Source organism: Anolis carolinensis, chromosome 5 (genome assembly GCF_035594765.1).
Source record: "Anolis carolinensis isolate JA03-04 chromosome 5, rAnoCar3.1.pri, whole genome shotgun sequence".
NCBI classification, from domain to species: domain Eukaryota; kingdom Metazoa; phylum Chordata; class Lepidosauria; order Squamata; family Dactyloidae; genus Anolis; species Anolis carolinensis.
Genome location: NC_085845.1, coordinates 154,102,231 through 154,124,144, shown reverse-complemented (window position 1 = coordinate 154,124,144; position 21,914 = coordinate 154,102,231). Strand labels below are relative to the sequence as shown.

Below are 21,914 nucleotides of genomic sequence, written 5' to 3'. Positions count from 1 at the left end.
AATGGTAACAGTAATTGTTTCCCTTTTGAAAATGTGTGCCCTGGTTAGGCAATTTGGTAAGGATAAACATTGGAAAAGTCAGTGTTTGTTTTTGGATTTTATGAATGGTCCCATTAAAAATGCATAAGGATATGAGTGGGCTGCAAGTTCCATCATCCTCTGTCATTTCCTCAACCCCCCGATAGTATTTAAAGTAGTCATGAGGGGCATCTGTGTGTCAAGTGTGGTCTAGATCCATCATCGGTAGGATTCTAGATGTGGGTGTAGGTACTGAAACTCCCATCATCCAGAATCCACACACACACGCCAAACCACACCAAGATTTAGTTAGTCATAGGACATCTGTGTGCCCAGATCAATTGTCAGTAGGGTTTGAAATGACTTTCTGGGTGTGAACGAAGGTACTGCAAATCCTATAGTCCAGGGACCACCAGACCAAACCCCACCAGGACTTAAAGTGGCTCATTGGGGGGGGGGGGGGGCTGCCATCTTGGAAAATATATACAGACAAACATAGATACATGCAGACAAACTCTATTATATACTACCTTAGGTACCCAGCGATTCCTAATTTGGTGAGGATAAATGTTAGAAAATGTCAGTTTGTTTTTAGATTTTATGAATGATCCCATTAGAAAGTGCATAAGGGTATGGGTGGGCTGCAAGTCCCATCATCTTCTGTAATTTCTCCCCAAACCCTGCCAGTATTTGAAGTGGGGTGTGTGTGTGGGGGGGGGGGGGGGGCTGTGTGCCAAGTTTGGTCCAGATTCACCATTGATGGGGTTCACAGTAGTCTCTGGATGTGGGTGTAAGTACTGCAACTCTTAACATCCAGAGTACATTCCCTCCAACCCCCACCAGCATTGAAGGTTGATAATGTGGGGTCTGTGTGCCAGGTTTGGTCCAGATCCATTGTTGATGGGAGTTACTGTGAAATTCTCTGAAAGTGGAGGCCATCTTGGAAAAGACATACAAACATTACATACATAGATTGATACATACAAGCAAAATTTAAATTATATTATATAGATATAGATAATATAGATTTTTGAGCTGCAAAGAGTGTTAAACACCTTGAAAAGGAGATATCATTTATAAATTAAAACACTGATTTTAAAAAAGCAAAGAATTTTTTTTAAAATAAATGAGCCTAGAATAACTATTTGGCTCTGACATTAACAAAAAAAATTCTAAAATTCATTAGACAATTGCAGGATTTCTCCTACTTATCAAAAACAACTTTATTTGATAGCCAGGTCCGTGTTTTTTATATATTGTATGGTAGTAGTCCTCTTTGCCATAAATCTGGTCTAAGGTGACCTAAGCAAAGAGATCTTTTAAATATCTAAATTTTGTGGTTGCCTTAGTTACGTAAATTAATGGATTCATTTCAGCTATTATTCAAAAGAACCCCGGAACCAATAAAAACCCAAGATGGTTGAAAGATGCTCACTGTTCTATTGTTTTTATAAACTCCTTTTGTTTTAAATTGGTTGCAGTCAGCTTCCGTGAAAATTGGGAAAATTGGCAATATTATTTCAAATCTTTGACTCAGACAGAAAAGAAAATGATCAGAGCCTTATTCCTCACAATACTTGCCATTCATTTGCACCTCAGCAGTTATGAATCATTATGTTATTGTTTTCCTTTTAGTGTCTGCCACGCATCAATAATCATAATGGATGGAGATTGATATAGAACTGAGATTTAGCTATAACTCAGCAATTAAAATGCTCAGCCGGTCTTTGTTCTTTTAGTCCCTGGTGGATAGAATCCTTCTCATTAATCTGCATGTTGATTACCACCTCTGTGTTGTATCGATTGGAGTTTCACAACTCTTCACTAGTAACAGCATCTCATTGCCACAAGCATCTACAAGCCAATGAAGCCCAGCTGAATGTATGCTAAACTCCTGACACGCTAAAGAGATCTAGTTGTCTTTAAATGAACCTGGACCTATACATTCAATATGGGTAAGATTGATGCTCTATCTATAAATACATCCACAATTCCTTAGAACAACAAAAATAAAAAGATGCAACAACCAAAAAGAAATAAAAAGCAATGAGATTTTAAAGTATCATTTGATGGGGATTATCTCAGACATTTTATGTTTGCACTTTCAGCAATTACATTTTATTGAAGATATATAAATGTGTTTTTCATAGCTCCTGTCCATTTCTCCTGCTATTTGCTGCACTGAAGAAAAGTGACCATGGGGCTGTGTGTAATGGTTCTATCCTTGCTGAGAATAATTAAAACCTTCTCATCAGATCAATACATGAGAAGCACTATCCACAGGACTTTTGGTATAGTGTTGTTGAACTCCTCACTGTTTCCTATGTGACACAGCTGCTGAGTGGAGGGCTTCCCTATGGCAAGGAAGACAAGGAGCAAATAAGGACCACTTCAGGTTTCAAGTGGAGGAAATCCTCAGCTAGACAGATAGATCAAAGAGAGAGATGAAGGCTGGGTGAGGGAGAGATATGAGAAATAGAAGATAGAAAATAGATGGATAGATAGATTTGAAGGATCATTCTAAGGGCCCAGATAGGCCCTATATCTCAGGATCTGATCCCAGGTTTACTGATTTAAACTGGATTATATGAGTCTGCACTGCCAGATAATCTGGGATAAACAGAAAACATGGGATCAGATCCTGAGATATAGGGCCTGTTTGGATGGGGCCAATGACAAATTATTAGGAAAATGCCCTTTGGCATCTACCATGAGTTACTTGTATTGCAGAAGAAGGATGGATTCTCTGGTTATGCCTTTAGATAGAATTATAATGCAAAATAGTTAGAAGGACACATGTTCTGAGTTAAGCTTAACTGAGGCCATCTTTGAATAAATTAAGAAGGGCACATGACTTATCTTTACCCGTAAGTATTGTTTATAAACTTTGGAAGTCACTGTATCCTTAAGTAGACTTAAGTCTACTGTACACAGTAGACTGTATGCAGATGATGTCCAGCTCTGTCACTCCTTCCCACCTGTCACTAAGGAGGCTGTCCAGGTCCTGAACCAGTGTCTGGCCGCTGTGTCGGACTGGATGAGGGCCAACACATTGAAACTGAATCCAGACAAAACAAGGCTGAACAGGGAATAGGGTTACAGCCTGTGTTGGACAGGGTCGCACTCCCCCTGAAGACACAGGTTTGCAGTCTGGGGGTTCTCCTGGACTCATCACTGAGCCTGGAAGCCCAGATCTCGGCGGTGGCCAGGGGAGCATTCGCACAACTAAGACTTGTGCGCCAGCTGCGCCCGTTTCTTGGGAGGCCTGACTTGGCCACAGTGGTCCACGCTCTGGTTACATGCTGTTTGGATTACTGCAACACGCTCTATGTTGGGCTACCTTTGAAGACAGCCCGGAAGCTCTAATTAGTACAACAGGCAGCAGCCAGATTAATAACTGGGGCGGCATACAGGGAGCGTACAACCCCCTTACTAAGCCAGCTCCACTGGCTGCCGATATGCTACCGAGCCCAATTTAAAGTGCTGGTTTTGACCTACAAAGCCCTAAATGGTTCTGGTCCAACTTACCTGTCCGACCGCATCTCCTCCTATGAGCCCACGAGAACCTTAAGATCATCCGGGGAGGCCCTGCTCTCGATCCCACCTGCCTCACAAGCACGGCTGGTGGGGACGGGAGACAGGGCCTTCTCGGTGGTGGCTCCTCGGCTGTGGAACTCCCTCCTCAGTGACATCTGGCAGGCTCCATCCCTTCTGGGGTTCAGAAAGAAGCTGAGGACCTGGCTATGTGCGCAAGTGTCACTCAGTTAGTGTCGACATGGATCGGATTAAGGCTCTTACACAAGGTCTGATGGATGATTGACACAAATACTCTGTGCTGCACTGTTAAATCTTTTATATATTGTATATTACTATGTTATTTAACTATTTTTAACTGTTTAAATTCTTATTTTATTGTATTATGATGTACTGGTAGTGATCCTGCCAGTTGTGTAAGCTGCCCTGAGTCCCCTCGGGTAGAAGGGCAGGGTAGAAATATCAGAAATAAATAAATAAATAAATAAGTCACAAGAAGATCTAAGAGCATATGGGCTTCAGAACCATTGTTCACTGGCAATCTGAAACAGTCTAGTACTTCTGAAAAAGCCTACTCCCCACTGGACAACATCATTATCCATATCAAAAAAAAAGGCCAAACCTAGAAAGGCCAATACTCTAATATATACAAATACCATGTGCTTACAGACACACACAACAAAAGGTAAGCAAGCAATATATTTACAAAATCAAAGCAATACAATATGAAACAAACTAAACAAATCAAAATATACGGTATTATGAAACTGAACTGCACTAAACTTCCAAAACATATGATAACAAAGAACGTTTTGAATTGATATTTTTAAAACAATGAAAGTAGAAGCAGTTCACAAACATTAATGGAAACAGTTCCAAGAATATGTGGAACCAAGTGACAAAGGATGAAGCCAGACAAGAAAGAGGAAATCTTTTGTTCAGTAAGTGGCAGAGATGGGACTATAAAAGAGTGGTCAAAATAATATGTTGATGATCAAGACAAGAAATTACCAAAGACATTACAAATATTACTAGTAATAGAATCGTTATCATCATCACTCATTTATATAGTGTCATCATTGTGCCAAGCATGAACAAAAGTTGCAGATAAAAAGGTTTGATCCTCACAATATGAGAAAGGCAACACGACTTAGAAGAACAAGGTGTCATGACCTAGCTTCAGTTTCAGTGTGAAGAATAAAAGACAAAGGATTTAAAGATAAAACCAAGATAGTGTGCTTTCTTCCCAAGGATGAATGAGAACATTACAAATACTGACAGAAAATATATGTTGGAAAGGAGATTTTGGAGGAAAAATAAGTAGTTATGTCTTTGGCATATTAAGTTTTAGGCAATGATGAAGCATTGATGCTGAGGTAGCTGAAAGTAACATTGTAATACAATGTTCAATATTAGAATAAAGTTCTGGGACAGAAAAATATAGCTGGGTATCATAAGTATAGAAATGATGCCATGAGGATGAGAATGAAAACGTTTCCCAAAGAATAATATCAGTATATAAACAGAATACAGCAAAAGGTATGGACAGATTTCTGTGGAACCACAGGGCCGGGCTGTGGCGCAGCTGGCTAGTAACCAGCTGCAATAAATCACTACTGACCGAGAGGTCATGAGTTCGAAGCCCGGGTCAGGTTAAGCCCCCGACCATTAAATAGCAAAGCTTGCTGTTGACCTATGCAGCCCCGAAAGACAGCTGCATCTGTCAATTAGGGAAATTTAGGTACGCTTTATGCGGGAAGCTAATTTAACTAATTTACAACATCATAAAACTGCCAGCAAAACACGAGGAAAGGAATGAGGAAGTACAGCCACTAGTGGACAGTGAAGAAACAGCTCCCCCTGTGGCCGGAATCGTGAAGCTGGAAAAAAATGTTAAATGCCTCTGTGTCTGTCTATATATGTTGTTTGTCTGTTGGCATTGAATGTTTGCCATATATGTGTGTTCATTGTAATCCGCCCTGAGTCCCCTTCGGGGTGAGAAGGGCGGAATATAAATACTGTAATTTAATTTAATTTAACTGAAAGGGGGAAAGGATACATTGCCAGCCTGAAAAGTAGGATAGTGAGCCCTACCTAAGTCACACACAATATCCAGCAGAAGAACAGAATCAATTGTATTAAAAACTGGGGAAAAAAGAATGAATTAGGACTCGATATAAGACTTTTGATTTGACTAGAAGAAAATTAGCTATGGTCTTTGTAAAGGCTGCCCCATAGAGTGCAAATGGTGAAATCTGGATTGAAAGAAATCAATTACAGAGATACAAAAAAGAAATCTGCATAAACAGCAAGTTTTAAAACTTTCAAAAGAAAATGCAACAGTGAATCAGGGTGATAATTAGAAAGAGAAAATGGGTCAAGTGATAGTTTCTTAAGAATTGGAGAAACAGTAGCGTGCTTAAACTCAGAAGGAAATGATCAGAAAGAAACAAATTTATAGTATTTGGGGGGGGGGGGGGAAGGAAGTTAGCCAAGAGTCAAAATCAGAAATAAAAGTTGAAAGTGGGCCAGGTGGCCAATAAATGACTGCAAACCACAGATGCCAAATGGGAAAGAGTTTCACTGCACGGGCTTCAAAAGATGAGAAGCAATATGTTGGTGGGAAGGGAAAAAATGGACATGAGCTAAATAATGAAGGACCCACCTCACGCTTGAGACTTGGAGCATCAGTGTCTCCACTTCCTTGTTGATGCTTGATGAGTGTCAAAAGGCCAATATTTGAAAAGAATTGGTTTTGGAGTGAATCTATAAAAATCCAATTTATAAGTGGAAAGAAGAAAAAAAAATCAGCTTCAACATAAAAGCCCTTTACCTTTCAAAAAATGGTAAAATAATCCAATTTTTCTATCCTAAGGGCTTTAAAGAGGGTACCATATTGTTTTAAACATACCGTTTTCAGTTATTTTCATTATTTTTAATTGTATGTTAAAATTGTATGTTAGAAGCTTGAGTTCTATGCTCAAACAAGCCCTGATATAAAATAAGATTCAGGCTAAATATGGTCTTACTTGACTACTTGTAACAGTTTATCAGCTGCCCACCATTAAAGCTGTTTATATGACAGGCTCATTTCTTTGAAGGGGGTGGGTGTATGGGTGTTAGTAATACTTCAAAACTGCCCCGTTCTGGGGGCCTGTAATAACAACATTAAAATAGTTCAATAAAACCAATGAGATGAAATGGCCATTAAAATATATAGGCGTGTGTGGCATATCAAATTAATTTAAAATGACTCCATAAACCCTAGCCATTGAAAAGCAAACCAAGATGAAATTTCACTCGTTTCCAGAAAAGAATTAGGTTTGGAATTCTACAGCTTATCAGAGAAATGAATCTTGCCATCTGCACACACCATAGCACTTTACACAGCAGGTTTTTAAAATAGTTAATATCAGATGTTAGAATGGTGAAATGGTTTAAGTTTTGGACTAGGACACTGGGTGACCAGGATTCGAATTCCCATTCAGCCATATAGGCTTTTTAGGATTCGTCCAAGGACTTACAGTTGGTGTCACGTCAGAACTGGGCTATGTCAATTGAAATAACTTGTTTTTATTCGCAGCTATGACTGCATTTTATGAATGTTAATGTTTTACATTATAATTATGTATGTGTGTGAGTGTAATTCTATGGTTTTATCATTTTAGGTTTATGCATTGTCTATATGCGGCACTTCGCTATATTTTGTTAGCCACCCCGAGTCCCTTCGGGGAGATGGTGGTGGGATAGAAATAAAATGTATTATTATTAATTTACTCAGTCACAAAAACCTACTGGGTCACAATGAGTAAGTCACACTCTCTCAGCCTCAGAAGAAGACAAGGGCAAGTTCCCTTTGAATAAATTCTGCCAGGGAAAATAGATTTGCCTTAGGATTGTCATATGTCAGAAATAATATGAAAGTATGTAGCAGCAGCAACAAAATATCAATGGTAAGGGAAGTGTAATCCATGAACATGACCCAGCCTTTTGGTGGCTTTGGAGAAATTTATAGTCATAGTTTTCCATTCTAGAACCAATGCCACCTTTCTGGATTCATTAGACTCATATTTGCTGCGAATCCCCACTATTAATTATTTCATTTCAAGAGCTGTTCAGATAAGTGGTAGAATTCATTTTTAAAAATAAATGTTGTAGTCAAGGGCAGCAGATATAACATGTACATGGTTACACATGCAGTATATTGTAAACTTAAATGTGCTGAGCATCAGAGTAACAAAAACCAGCTCCATTTTATTCCTGGAATCACAATGGTACTGGTGATACCAGATGCAGTTCCACACTCATTTGCCCCTCCTTGTTAACATTTAAAGACTGAAACTAGGGACAAACAGCCAGCTAGTGCACCTGGAAATCAGAATATCAGAAGTAAAGGAAGGATTGTTGCTTTATCTAGCAACCAAAAGGGGATAGATGCATTGGGGAATGTGAAATAATGTATTTCACAGGAAGGCTAATTAGTATTTGTAAGCAGAAGGTCAGTCCCACAGCTGCACAAGGAGTTGCAGAGAAATAAAGTACCCAATATACTCATTTATATGTCTAGAAATGAAAAATCAACCACAAAAAGGTTGACTTATCCACAGGTTAATGTAAGTACTGTACTACTTAACTCAAAAAAGGAACAATTTCTTTCTCCAAGTAGGGTGGCAAAACCCAGAGTTTACTCCATCCAACATAATCTAAATGACACACAATCCCCCCTCTACTCTTGTCTCTGTGTCACTATCTGGCGTTTTGGGAATCTCTGGGTGGGGAAATTGTAGCAGTGCCTTGGGGTAGCTGCTACAAGGCAGCATTGGTGCTTTCCACTTTCTTCCAAATGACTCTTGACTTATCCAGAAGTCATATCAAAATCCACAATTTTGACCCCAAAAACTCAACATATACATGAGTAGGCTTCATCTTATTGTAAAGTGTTTCATAACATTTCATGGTGAGAGGCTGTATAACATGTAGTCTTTATATCAGAGGAGAGAGAGAGGACTGCAAATTACCAAGGAAAGATAAAAATGCTATTTGATGCAAAGTATATAGTTAAAACCATATCAAGAAATTATATGGATATGAAAATATCCTTTGCTTAGAGAGACAGGCAAATCAGCAGCTACTGAGAAGAGGCATGCTACTGCTGTTACCTCTAACATCATTATTGCAGCCAGATCTCTCAAATGAAGAAAAGGATATCATAGACATAGACATAGACATACGATATCATATCTGGCCCCAAGTCCATTTCCACAGCCATTCCACACAGAGCCTATTTACTGTGCTAATTCCAGGGAGTTTAAAATGCATCTGTACATGGTCTAAGTATTTCTCTATTTATCAGGACTGCAAGAGTTGATGTTGCTTGCTCTGAGATATCAGGAATCCAGAAGCAGCTGTAAGGCATAAAGTGAAATGGTGTTGGGGGGGGGGGAGGGGGAGAGATATGAACACAGCCCCAATCTAAAGGGAATCCCTATAAGACCATTAAACACATTCACCTGGCTACACCAACTGGTCAAATGCCTATAGATTGCTTGGTCAGCTGGGAAAAACTGAGCAAAGTGTGATTACAGGAGTGTAGCCTTCATTAAGAAAGAGACTAAAATATAAAAAAACCCCACACTCCTTCCAGCACATATACACATGTCAGAATCGGAGATCACACTATAAGATTGGATACTGGGAACGAGTCAGTAAATCTTCCCACTGGCTCTGCATTTATATTTGCTATCTTCTAGGGTACTTACTAGAGCCACTTGAAAAGGAAATGCAAAGAAATGAGCTTAAATACTTATTGTTTTCACAAATACTAGCTTTGCATGCTCTGTAGTGATCAAGCTTCACATGTTTCAATTGACACTGATGCCACTTAGGGATCATTTTACATACAAGTGCTGATATAATCTTGGTGGGCAGAGATTTGTCTGATCTAAAAAAGTGCAAATACAAAATATATATCCCAACAAACATTCAACCAAACCTCATTGCCTGTAAACAGTGCAGAGGTATGGAGGATGGAAAACAAGAAGAAGGTTGGAAAATAAGGGATAAATCTCCTTCCCCCAAAGATTTGATAGAAACCTTGAATTTTGGCATTTCGGCAATCTGTTCTCAAATCTTCACTTACATATAAGTTTAGGATAAAGAATTGTAAACCATGGCGTGCCTCTGATTTTCCACAGTTTCTTAGCCTCAAAAATCCTGATCATTAAGTTAGCTGCTGATCAGCTTCAAAAAATTTTGATCATTAAGTTAGCTTCTTAATTATTTCAGGTCTCTGGGAATTTATCTACCAGCCTGCAACATATTTAAATGATGCAATTTGTTTTGGAATTCAATATGTTCCTAGGATAAACATACTGATAAAGTATCCTTGCTAGAGAAGCCAGTCAGGGGGAGTTAATTGCTTAGACCTGGCAAGGCAGAGAACAGCATTAATAAATGGGGTGTACTGGCTTGTATAAAGGACAGATGTGAGTTTTATGCTCCACTGTATGATGAATTAATCCCTCTCAAACCCTCGCTTTCACTTTATGTATCCTAGTGACCACTGAAAACGGATGTTTCCAGACTCTTTTGCAAAGGGATAGTGTGACCGAAGTTTAGGCTCTCAGATATGAAACTGATATTGGCATGCTGGTAGGTATATAAAGAATACTCATACATTTTCTTATTCTTTACAAGAGAAAGGATGTCTTAACCCATTGGGGTGCTCTGTCAAGGTCTTGATTAATCTTCATATCCTGTTTTTGAGATGTTTGTGGAAAACAATATATATATATATATATATATATATATATATATATAGCAGAAAATATACCTTTTTCTGCATGAAAGGAACTTTTTGCACAGCATCCTGTCAAGGTCTTGATTAATCTTCATATCCTGTTTTTGAGATGTTTGTGGAAAACAATATATATATATATATATATATATATATATATTGCAGAAAATATACCTTTTTCTGCATGAAAGGAACTTTTTGCACAGCATCCTGTATCATGAGACAACAATAGGTCATTTTTTACCAGCTACATTTCACAATGTGACACACACACCACTTTCATACAAGCAAGGCAGTCCCATCAGCAGAGAAATTAACCATTGGGAAAACCTTTTGAAATTACTATATTATGCATGCACACTAGCTGGTGTATGTTGTGAATGCGCCTTCAGAGACTGTGAATGATAGTGGTGGGATCAGGAGAGGAAGGAAAAACCCTCGCGAGGAGGGCTTGTTGGAGGATTTGTTTAGGAAAAGGGTCAGGGAGACTGATGGGGAGTCTTCTGAGGAGGATTCATGTGGGGATCCTGAGGTGGAAATGGATGCTGGGGAACAGGTGTTAACGGAGGAATTGGGCACGGACTGGGCACGGGCACCGGAGATGCTTGGGGACGAATCGGGGCCCATGGATACTTCTGATGCTGGGGAAGCTTAGGTGTCTTCAGAAGCAGATCCCACTTGGTCTGCTTGGAGGAGTGAGAGGGGGTCCACAGATGTGGATAGAGTTGGGCATGGGCAGGATGATTGGGACTCTGATGAGGAATTCGGAACACCTGACCCAAGGGCATTGGCTGTGTGGAGTTCTGATTCAGATTACGAAGTTGAGACACCTGCTCTTTGGGTGTGGATAGTTTGGAAGCCCAGGGAGACCTGGATATATTGGGGTTGTTTGGCCATTATACCTTGCGTGTGGCAAGGTGTTGCTGAGCGCCATTGGGTTTCCTGTGTGTGTTACTGAAGACTGGACTGGGACTTCGCAATGGATCAGCTTGGCGCTGCTGGTTTATCACGACTTCGGACCGGCTTGACAACGCTTTCCCGCTCTGCTCCTTTAACTCTTGGTTTGGTGTATGTTCCAGCAGCGGTTGCTGCGAACTCGTCAGCGTCTCGCTGTTTCGCTGGCTTTGCTGCTCTCAACTGGGAGTTCCCTAGCTCAGTTTGGGCATTTGTTTGTTTTGAACTCCTATTTGTACTTTTGAGTTTTGGGAAAGGTTTGTGGGCTTCAATACTACTTGCTTTAGTTCATGCCTCTGTTTTTCAGCCCATTGCGAACTTTTGGGTCAAGTTCTAGAACTTTAAGTTTAACCCGGATTATATCTCTGGCTAATCCGGATTATTTGCCAGTTCTTGTTTTTTGGAGTTTTACCCACTTGTTCTACTTAATAACACTGAAAGTTAAGTGTTTTAAGTCTTTTTAGTTTGTTGAGCTATTTTTTGGACTGTTGCTTTAATAAACTCTATTTTGCTCTCTAATTGGCGTCTGACTTTGGACAGTGTATACTGGGAGTTTTAGGGAAAAGTAACTTTTTCCATGCTGCAAGGGAAGGAATAGTTCAAAAATAACTTTCACCTTGATGATTCTGAATGGAGAACCTTAGGCATTGTTCCATACAAGTACTCATGAATAAACGATGTTGGTGGTGCACATAGGCATCTGCAAGCAGAAAGACCAGTATCACCATAAACCATCAACATTAGGAACCAGTGATTGGAGCAAACTATGGAAATCTGGATTGCCACCTGCTGAGTGGAAATAGTAATATGGGTAGAAAAAGAGAGGAACAGGAAGATGGGAAGAGGTACTGAATTCCATAAAGGAAGTGGTAGGAAGAGAATGAAGAAATGTGTTCCGGATAAATGACAGTACAACCCCACTCCCTTTATCCATGGACTCGATAACTCTGGTTTCACATGCCCATGCTCCAAAAGAAATTCTCCCCGGAAGTGTTTGTAGACCTCTCTATCATCCATTCATATTCTATATACCTAGGCTTTTGGCCTAGTTATAGTCAATATACAAAATTCACTCTCAGCCGCAGTTTCAGGTATCTATGGGGGAATCTTAGAAGATATCCCCTGTATGATGAGATAACAGTGCTTCACATTTTTGTCTCACAGAGATTTTAAAAGTGTGTGAGAGAGAACCTAGCTATTTCTTGTTGACAGTTTGGAACTGCATTATATAGTCAGTGTAGGCACTAGGGCTGTGCAAAAAAGTAATTTGTGTCTCTTACGCCATATTATTTGGTTAGTTTCGTACATACAAAGTGCTATTGAGAAACACAAGGGACGCCCATGCAAAAAACTTAAGAATCAAAACATTAATCTATGACTTTTTGTTACAATTCAGTAACATTGTAATTTTCCCAGTCAGTTTCATTTTCAGCACAAGCAGCAGCTAGAATTACAATAAATTACGGAATCTGCAAAGAGGACTGATAGTAAATCTGTGCTGAACTGAGAGGAAGCCAAAGCAAAGCCAAAACGCAAATACTCTTTAAATTAAGGTTGCCTGTTGCCACTGGGAAGGCAAGCTAGCTGGGAGAGAGACTGAGAATTCTGGGAAATGTATTTTGAGAAGGCAAGGACTCTTGTGGCAGAGAATTCAAAAGGTCCTGCCCTAAACTACATTTCCCAGAATTCTGTTCACATCAGAAAGCCCCAATAAGGTGGGGAGGAGCTATTGCTTTTCCATAGCAGCAGCCAGATTTCTGATAAATTATTGAGTCTGTAAAGAGGACTGATAGTAATCTTGCTGGACTGGTTTCTTAAGTAGAAGTTCTATCGAATGTGTTGTGTGTCATACAGAGAGAGACATTCAAGAGGATAGCTGTTGTGGCTTTTTTTATTTAAAAAAGCTCTTGTCAAAACTTCCTCCAAAATCAGTAGATGTGTGAATCTTTCAGAACCTTGGAGGTAATGATGCTCTGGTTGCCTTGTGTCTTTGCATACAAAACCAAGCATAAAGCTCTTACAGTTTTTTTTTTAAAATGTAAATGTGTTCTACAATTGTAGCAAGTTTCATGCTGATAGCTCTAACAATGAGGGAGAAAGAAGCCTTTGACGTTTCCATATTGGTACAATTACCTAACAAAAAGTAACAAAAAGTCGTTATATTGTTATAGTTACAATGTGGACCCCCTATGATATTTTGGAAACACTTTAGAAACAATTCCCCCTCCCCTCGAGTTTTGTAATGAGTATGGAAACATTTTTCCATTGATTGCACAGGCCTAGTAGACACACATAATGCAGTTCAAGATGTTCCCCACCTTTACCTACAATGTCTCTGGAACCAGTAAGCTTTGCTGCTTTTGTTCTGTGGCTGCACATCAGGCTATGAGCAGTATGTTAACCACTTTGTAGCCATTTAAGTGGTTCTTTCCCCATGTTGCTTCTTTGTTGCAATAAACTTGCCAATAGGCTCTCTTTCTTAGACAATTCTAAGCATATGGGTACTGAAAGTGTATAAATTATTTTGTTAAAACCTGATCAGAAAAAAACTCTTCCCCTTTAATACATAAATATTACTCCATATCATATAGTAGGCTTACAGCCTCAGCTAAGCCATGTTCCAGCTTTTGCATTTATATGTCCCCGCTGAAAAACCCTGCCACATTTCATATATTTTATTGCCTCTGTTATATTTTCTCATTTAAAATGAGTCAGATTCCATCATCACAGCATAAACGTTTTATTTATAGTAATTGTAGCCTCTGATGCAGACATTGAACTTGATGATTCTACCAATATGCAGCCTCCCAACAAAGCTTACAGCGGAACAGAACAATTTTCAGCTGCTGAAACACCTAAAGATTTGACAGATGTCATAGAATATGAAATATCTGCCCCACCCCCCAAAAACCCACTATTGAGACAAGGCATTATTACTTGTTATTGTATTATTCATTTAATTAAATATGTCCTTGCACATGACCCACTGTGATTTGCATCCAATTAAAACAAAGTGCAGATTGATTAAAAAAACCCCAGATTGATTAAAAACACAACATTAAAATAGTTCAAAACAATAAATAAGACAAAAGCATAGCACCATTGAAAGTCCCTTCTGTCACATGAATTATAGACCAAATGCCAGCCTAAATAAGAAGACATTTGCCATTTTTACTGTTAGAACTATCTTAATTATGTTTGCATTCATGTCTATGTAGAACTAAAAATATAAAATAAGGCATGCAGTTTGTTTTTGCCTGGGCCTGCTGTGAAGGGCAGGGTTTCATCATTCCTCTCCTTCCTCTCTTTTGCTGAGAGAATTGATGCAATTGAAGTAAGCTGAAGGAGGAAAGAGAAACTGGGCCATTTAAAAAGTAACAAAGAAAGTGGGATGTCAGAGAATTAATTGGGATTGTCCCTGCCAAGTTGAGAGGATATCAGAGTCGTCTTCTTCATTCACGCAGTCGTTTCTGACTCTTTGTGACCTCATGGACCAATCCATGCCAGAGCTTCCTGTCGGCCGTCGCTGCCCCCAGTTCCTTCAAGGTCAAGCCAGTCACTTCAAGGATACCATCCATCCATCTCACCCTTGGTCGGCCTCTCTTCCTTTTTCCTTCCATTTTCCCCAGCATCATTCTCTTCTCCAAGCTTTCCTGTCTTCTAATGAGGTGGCCAAAATACTTTATCTTTGCCTCTAATATCCTTCTCTCCAGTGAGCAGCCGGGCATTATTTCCTGGAGGATGGACTGGTTGCATCTTCTTGTGGTCCAAGGCACTCTCAAGATTTTCCTCCAACACCAAAGTTCAAAAGCATCTATCTTCCTTCGCTCAGCCTTCCTAATGGTCCAACTCTCACATCCATAGGTTACTATGGGGAATACCATTGCTTTCATTATGCGAACCTTCATTGCCAGTGTGATGTCTCTGCTTTCCACTATTTTATCGAGGTTGGCCATTGCTCTCCTCCCAAGAAGTAGACGTCTTCTGATTTCCTGGCTGCAATCTGCATCTGCAGTGATCTTCCCACCTAGAAATATAAAGTCTGTCACTGCCTCCATGTTTTCTCCTTCTATTTGCCAGTTATCCATCGGTCTGGTTGCCATAATCTTGGTTTTCTTGATGTTTAACTGAAACCCGGCTTTTGCACTTTCTTCTTTCACCTTAATGATAAGGCTCCTCAGCTCCTCCTCACTTTCAGACATCAGAGTGGTATCATCATCTAAGGTTGTTAATATTTCTTCCAGCAATTTTAACTCCAGCCTTGGATTTGTCAAGCCCCGCACATCGCATGATGCGTTCTGCATACAAGTTGAATAGATAGGGTGAAAATATGCAGCTGTACTCCTTTCCCAATCTTGTACCAGTCTGTTGTTCCATGGTCTGTTCTTACTGTGGCTACTTGGTATTTATACAGATTTCTCAGGAGACAGACAAGGTGACTTGGTATCTCTATACCACCAAGCACATGCCATAATTTATTATGATCCACACAGTCGAAGGCTTTAGAATAGTCAATAAAGCAGAAATAGATGTTTTTCTGAAACTCCCTGGCTTCCTCCATTATCCAGCGGATATTGGCAATTTGGTCTCTCGTTCGTCTGCCTTTTCTAAACCCAGCTTGGACATCTGGCAACTCTCGCTCCATGTATTGCTGGAGTCTTCCTTGCAGGATCTTGAGCATTACCTTACTGGCATGGGAAATAAGTGCCACTGTATGGAAGTTTGAGCATTCCTTAGCGTTTCCCTTTTTGGGTATGGGGATATAAATTTATTTTTTCCAATCTGATGGCCATTCTTGTGTTCTCCATATTTGCTGGCATATGGCATGCATCATCTTGACAGCATCATCTTCCAAGATTTTAAACAACTCAGCTGGGATCTCGTCGTCTGCTGCTGCCTTGTTATTAGCAATGCTTCTTAAGGCCCATTCAACCTCACTCCTCAGGATGTCTGGTTCTAATTCATTCACCACACCGTCAAATCTATCCTCTATATTATTATCCTTCCTATACAGATCTTCTGTATATTCTCACTACTTTTTCTTGACCTCTTCAGCTTCTGTTAGGTCCCTGCCATCTTTGTTTTTGATCAAGCCCATTTTTTGTCTGAAATTTACCTCCGATGTTTCTGATTTTCTGGAAGAGGTCTCTTGTCCTTCCTATTCTATTGTCTTCTTCCACTTCCATGCATTGCTTGTTTAAAAATAGTTCCTTGTCTCTTCTGGCTAACCTCTGGAATTGTGCATTTAATTGGGCATATCTCCCCCTATCACTGTTTCCTTTTGCCTTCCTTCTTTCTTGGGCTACTTCCAGTGTCTCAGCAGACAACCATCTTGCCTTCTTGGTTTTCTTTTTCTTTGGGATGTACTTTGTTTCTGCCTCCTGAACAATGTTATGGATTTCTTCCATAGTTCTTCTGGGACTCTACTTATCAAGTCTAGTCCTTGAAATCCATTCTTCACCTCCACTGCATATTCACTAGGAATATTTGTGAGATCACATCTAATTGGTCTGTGTATTTTCCCCATTCTCTTTAGTTTGATTCTAAATTGTGCAATAAGAAGTTCGTGATCTGAACTACAGTCAGCTCTAGGTCTTGTTTTCACTGACTGGATGAATGTCCGCCACCTTTGGCAGCTAAGGATGTAGTCAATCTGATTTCAGTAGAGCTGTCTTTTGGGTTGTTGGAAGAGAGTGTTTGTTATGCACAGTGAGTTTTCCTGGCAAAATTCTATCAGTTTGAGTCCTGCTTCATTTTGTTGTCCCAAACCATGCTTGTCTGTGATCCCAGTTGTCATTTGGCTGCCCACCTTAGCATTCCAATCTCCTGTAATGAAAATAATGTCTCTTTTTGGTGTATTATCCAGTAGGTGCCCCAGATCCTCATAGAACTGATCTAATTCTGCTTCTTCAGCAGTTGTGGTTGGGATGTATATTTGGATCACTGTGATGTTAAACGGCTTGCCTTGAACTCGAATTGAGATCATTCTGTCATTTTTGGGTTTTATCCAGTCACTGCTTTAGCAATTTTATTATTAATTATGAAGGCTACTCCATTTCTTCAGTGTTCCTCTTGTCCACAGTAGTAGATCTGGTGGTCGTCTGTTGTAAAGTGGCCCATTCCAGTCTATTTCAGTTCACTGACTTCCAGAATGTCTATTTTTAATCTTGACATCTCACCAATAATCACATCCACTTTGCCCTGGCTCATAGATCTTACATTCCAGGTTCCTATGGTGTGTTGATCTTTAGAACATCGGATTTGTCATTCACCTCCAGTACCATCTGCAGTTCGTCTTCCTTTCAGCCTTTAGCTAACTGCGTCATCACATCTAGGGCTAGTTGGACTAGTCCTCTGTTCCTCCCCAGTAGCATTTTGATCATCTTCCGACCTGGGAGTCCTATCTTCTGATGGTCTACCGACATTTCTCTGGTTGTACTGATCCATGTAGTTTTCATGGCAAGAATACTGGGGTAGGTTGCCATAACCTTCCCCAGGGATCGTATTTAGTCTGACCTCTCTGCCATGACCTTCCCGTCTTGGGTGGCCCTGCATGGCATCATTGAGGCTCGCAAACCCCAGCACCTTGACAAGGTAATGATCCTTTGCAGGGGGGGGGGAGGGGTATCAAAGTAGCATTAGATAAAGACTGGGTTTTCCCCCCCTGAAATTGATAATAATTTAAAGGAACTGACATTTGCAATGGTCACTTATTGCAAATATGTAGCTATACATAATATTTATTTGTATTACTTATTTTTCTTCAAAACATTTCTGAGAGTGAAAAATAGCTGACAATTTGCTTTGCTTCCAGTGATTTTCTATAGTGGAATGTGTGTGCTGTACATTGAAGTGATAGGAGCGCCTACAGTAATTGGAATCTTTTATATACTTTGAACACAGATTTATGAGTTGCTTTATTAGGCATTTAAATCTCATTGGTGGAAATAGAAAGGTCCACTAAAAAAGAAAAACATGCTTATGGTTTGCATACGGATTTCAGAAAGAGCTTTCTTAGTAGCTTTTAGATAAGAGCAATTAATATTACAGGATTTTGCTGATGTGGACATCTCTCCCCAAGTTTACAATTTTTATTGCAAATTTCACCCTGCACTCCCCAAAAAAGACAGAAAAACCACAAAACAAAATACTCTGTTGCAAAATGCCTTCATCTTTATGTTAAAGTTTTTTAAAGGAAACAAATCCCTTAAATAAGCCTATCGTTTGTCACTTTTCTACAATACAGTATATATTACATTAGAGCCTTTTTGGCCACTAGAGTCATCAAAATAGATTGTAATATATTATAATAAATAATATATTTATGGCTTGACCATCAAAATTAATAAAATTAGGGCACCTGATGTCACATAAAGCACTGGAAAGGGTGAGAATGTAGTCAAATTTGGAGATAGGACCACGGACAATCCATGCCCGGTGAGCATTTAAGCTACACTGAAATAGACCAGGACAGAGTAATCACTCACCAGGATGAAGACAAGTTACAGAGGTTTGTTCAATCAGGTCCAAAAGAATGCAAGTACAAGCAGGTGCTTTCAAAGGTGAATACAAAGACACAAGGTTTTATACATTTAACAAATTTATACATTTAAATTTCCCGCTCCCTTCTTTAATTGGCTGAAAGGGGTCCGTTTGAATCCATGTTCTGATTGGCTGGGGCTCTGTTGATGTTGCTAATTCTAGGCAGGAATTCCCTCTGGCAGGGAGGCAATGATGGGAGTTTGGTCTGGGAGGGCCAATCAGCTGAAGGAATTGAATTTGTTAAGATGTGAAGTAGAAAAATTAATACTGAAATTGATATTTCAAATGTAACTTCTGGGAGTGGGCAAGCTCTGGAAAATCTGTATCCATACTTGGAAATGCTAATGAGTTTCCTTTAGCTCAGATTTTTTAAATTGTTATTTTATTGTTTTATTCCACTCCCACCCTCCCCTCCTTGTACATGTAATTTATACAGCAAACTAGAAGTTACATTTGAAATATCACTCTTAGTCTTAATTTTTCTACTTCACATCTTAACAAATTCAATGAGTTTCTGCTTGGCTTAATTGTCCAGTTTCAGGTGGTAGGAAAATGCTTTGAGAAAACAAAGACATAAGACCCCAGGAACAAAAGATGATGGTCCCTGCAATCAAGCCTTGGGTTTAGGACTAAAGAAGTCCACAAATGTATATATTCTAAGCCTCTGTTTCCATGGTCAGCTATCTCTCAGCCCAAGTGGGGTACTTGGCTGAACAAACATCAACTGGCTTTATCAGATTGGGTGCAGAAACTGCCTATACACGTGCAATGGATCTTGATTATCATCCTGGCCAAGAATAGCCAGGGCATCAACCCAGCCTTTCCTGTTCAGGAAGTGACTGAAAGTTGAAGACCTCTGAGACTTGTGGTGTTATATTTTGACATAAATCACATATATTACACTATAAACCAGGAGACAGAATTGATATTAAAGGATACAAAGTAGGCAGAAAGCTGAAATGGAAAAATATAGTTTATTAAAGGGTTGAAACGATATAGCCTTTGTGGGGGAGTTGCTGCCACTGGTCGATTTTACCTTTCTTCTCCACAACTGTGGAAATACAGAAAGTAATTTTTAAAAGAAATAAAACATATTTCTATTCTTGCACCTATGGAGAAACTATAAATTGTGTGTGGGGGGGGGGGGGGGGGAGGGGGGTATTGTATCATGTTCAACAACAAGAATAGCCCTTGAAAGCTGCCATCCTTTCTCACCATTCCAGTCTCCTAAAACAGATGAGAATCACTTCAAAACTTCTTTTTTGACTATCAATGTTCAGAGCTGGGGAATGACAACAGGGAGCTGACTAGATATCAGTAAGAAATGCTGTGATGAACAACAAAAAGTTCCTTCTATGAAATTGAAGAACCCTGAACACACACTAGAGATTAATGTTGCAATATGTAAAATCGGTGTAATTATGTGAATCAACTAATGGTAACTGGATTCTGAGTTAAAAGTTGGCAGAGGATTTGCATGAAATAAGAAATCAAACATCTTAGTCAACTTTTATTTCTAACACTTTAAATTAAAGCTATGTATATTTAAGTTAATGACTGAAACACGCAGCGGCTAATTTTGCTAATATTTTAAAATGCATTCTTTTGAAGTGTCTAATGAAATGAACTGTACATGGGAAATAAAGATTTCATTTAATCAAAATGAGAATAATTACAAGTCTTGCACTTATACATACATATTCCCTTTAAATAGCAAAATGCGAGCTTTACGTTCCTTTAACATTACAGAGACTTTTACTATCGACTTGAAATGATTCAACCTTGATTTAACTGTGAAATGCTGAAATGTCATTAGACCTAGTACACTTAAAATGTTGGGTTGTTGTTGTTATGCACTTTCATGTAAATTCAAACCTATTATGACCCTAAAATGAACCTATCGCTTGGTTGTTTTGGAAAGATTTATTCCCCAGAAGTTTACCATTGCCTTCCTCTGAGACTGAACCTGTGGGACTTTTTCAAAACTAAGCAATGAGTTTCATGATTAAGTGGAATTTGAACCCTGGTCTCCAGAGTTGTAGTCCAATGCTCAAACCATTTCACCATGCTGGTCTGTTGGGATTACCAACAGTAAATATTTATACCTGTCTTCCTAACCTTGTGCCCATTATATGATTTCAAATACAATTCCTATCATGAGCTATACTAGGCAATCTGGCATTCTGAAGGACCAATCTGTACAGTATATGTAGTCCTCTCAGAGGGCAACTGGCACCAGTGCTAGCTGTCATGACCAATGATGAGTGACGGTGAGATCTGAAGCCCAACAGTTTCTGGAGAGCAATCCATTTCCTATTTCCTTTCTCTAACAGAGTGCATTCATTGGTGCATTGTATAATATCTGTTAATAATAAAGTGTTTTTTGTGCTGTTCTTGCAGCAAAAAAAACTCTACATTACAATTTGAATATTCAATATGCCAATTGAAAAGTCAGTTCCACTGTCCTAAATGGACTCTACTGCTAATATGTGAAATAAGCACACACAGAGGCATGCATAATAAATTTACAGCATGACCTCTGTATCCATTGGACCGGTATATGTGGTTCCATTCATCCACATCCAGTTCATCTATGGTATTTTTTGGCCAAAGGTCCTTCATTTCAATAGTGTTTGCTATTATCCACACTTTTGTGTATCCACACAAAATCTGAGAACATATCTGCCATGGATATGTGGGTATAGTGTATTTTGATCAATCTGTTTCCAACTTTCGAAATTGGGAATGGCTTTGTTCATATTCTTACATGCAATTACAATTATTTCCAATGATATGCACTTAAAAACAGTGTTCCTCTACTCCACCTGTGTATGTTTCAGAGAAGGTTCTGATGAAAGAGACCAGAAAACTGAGATGGTCCAGTAGTGTTTTGTGCCTTTTTCTACCATGTGCTTTCAATTTTGCTTGCAATTCCTAGAACACCAAACCTTCCTTGTGAGTAATAAATATTATTCTTCTGCCTTATGTAAAAATTCATTTCTTACAATGAATGTCACCAGAGATGGCCAAGGAATTGAAGAACCATTCTCAACTCCTTGTTGCTTGTAAG

General features: G+C 39.3%; 1 long non-coding RNA gene across 1 annotated transcript in view; it reads left to right on the top strand.

Moving 5' to 3' along the window:
- LOC134299536 (uncharacterized) overlaps positions 1-20,982 on the top strand; it is a 28,227-nt gene extending 7,245 nt beyond the window's left edge. The window contains exons 3-4 of the long non-coding RNA XR_010006755.1: positions 10,109-10,203; positions 20,068-20,982. This is a non-coding gene — a long non-coding RNA (uncharacterized LOC134299536). The remainder of the gene's footprint in view (positions 1-10,108; positions 10,204-20,067) is intronic.
- The last annotated feature ends 932 nt before the right edge of the window (positions 20,983-21,914 follow it).